The following is a 2,076-nucleotide window of genomic DNA, read 5'->3' on the forward strand; positions in this document are numbered from 1 at the left end:
GCTTGACTTTCGCAGTAGACCGCAACAACTGAACACGCTATCACCATGCAGCAGCGCCTGGCTGTTCAACCTAATAATCAACAGATAGGTTACGAGGGCAACACATAGTCAGACGTAGTTTACTAAAGTGACATATCTAACACATGGTCAGACGTAGTTTACTAAAGTGGCATATCTAACACATTATGAGACGTAGTTCACTAAAGCGACATATCTAACACATTATGAGACGTAGTTCACTAAAGCGACATATCTAACACATTATGAGACGTAGTTCATTAAAGCGACATATCTAACACATTATGAGACGTAGTTCACTAAAGCGACATATCTAACACATTATGAGACGTAGTTCACTAAAGCGACATATCTAACACATTATGAGACGTAGTTCACTAGAGTGGCAGATCTAACACATAATATACCATACATATAATAACACTACTGATACTGGTAACTAAATGTGGGATGATGATTGGATTTGAAATGTTATGATATGATTCGGTTGACAGGCGCGTGTGTAAATGCAATGAAGCAGAAATCACGCGAGCGGTAAATTAATATAGAAATGTAGGAATATAGAGCACAAGCATTGCTGGCACGCGGGTAGAGAAACTAGTTATAGAAACGCGATGTTATAGAAGCGTCCAACGGCGCCACGAAAGGCATTAGAGATACATTAGATATAGATTAGAGGTACATTAGATACGGAAGGCGAGCACGCACTAGTCTGGGCTAAGATAAGTAGGCACGAAGCAACGCATGCAGAATAAAAGTAACCAGGGACATTTTGGCAGCCAGCCAGAGGCGAAAGGGTTGGGTTTAGACACAGTCCAAACTGACGTAAGATAGACCCGGTGGTCACTCGTCATAGGAATGTCCGACGCCGAATCAATAGGGCTGATGGCCGAAGCGGACGGCGAGGGAGAAGGGACGCGCCCGGCGGTAAGGGCACGCCCAGAGGTATAAAAGGGGACGCGGAGAGAGAACGAGGCCGGTTACGACGACAGAGGGCTGTGCGAAATAAAGAAACGTTTTCCCTGTGACAATCCGACTGTTCGCTTTATAACGGACTTGATTTTATTCAACGCTACATAAACGCCGCCGCGTTAAAGCCTAGCGAGTGCAGAAATATTACATTACGCAGCTCGGCGATAATTCTCTGTTTCTCTAGCCGAAGGAAAATCGAATATGCGTTCCGCACATTTTGTTTTCTCTGGCCACTTCCTTCCCTTCTCCGTCTCTAATGCTCAGCAGTATGATTAGCAGCTCACAAATATCTATCATTTCTATGTGCTGTCTGACCGGCGACTATTAGCAGCAGCTGAAAGCTTTCTTCACTCTTTCTTTCTTCGCCGCATCTCGCGTCTTTAGCCCACGGCCTAACGTTAATTTATAATACATGGAGCTCGCATCACCACAGCACGCCANGTGTGTGTGGGGGGGGGTGTCTGTGTGTGTGTGAGTGCGTGTGGGGCGGGAGTACGTGTTTGTGCGCGCGTGTGCCTTTGTGTGTGCGTGCGCGCGCGCGTTGGTGTGTTTATGTATACGTGGTAATAGACTAATAGACAGACGAACCGTACAAACAATTAAAACATAATTTCTGCAGTGATGCGTTGCCTCTGACATTTTCAACAATAATTATTAGTCATCTCATCGTGTCTGTGTGCTGTGGGCAGTCGTGATCAACTTGACAGTTGACACAATGAGTGCGTGACAATCCCTACATAATGCCAGCTAGCAGATCTGACCGTCGTGCCTATAGTTCCCGCGCGAGAATGAAATCACAGTTGTATAGGTTTATAGATGCAAGACTATAGCGTACCAGCAACTTCTATCTGAAAATAGACAGGCAGCGCAGATAGTGAGAGCACATCAAAGCGATAGTGAAGCGAAATGTGAAGAGAATGAAGCTGCTCAGTGAACGGTGGTTATATGAATCATCCTACTATGCATTATGAGAGTGATATATATATATATATATATATATATACAATATATACACACACACACACACGACACACACACACACACACACACACACACACACACACACACACACACACACACACACAC

The sequence above is a fragment of the Priapulus caudatus genome, unplaced genomic scaffold (genome assembly GCF_000485595.1).
Source record: "Priapulus caudatus unplaced genomic scaffold, Priapulus_caudatus-5.0.1 Scaffold3537, whole genome shotgun sequence".
NCBI classification, from domain to species: domain Eukaryota; kingdom Metazoa; phylum Priapulida; class Priapulimorpha; order Priapulimorphida; family Priapulidae; genus Priapulus; species Priapulus caudatus.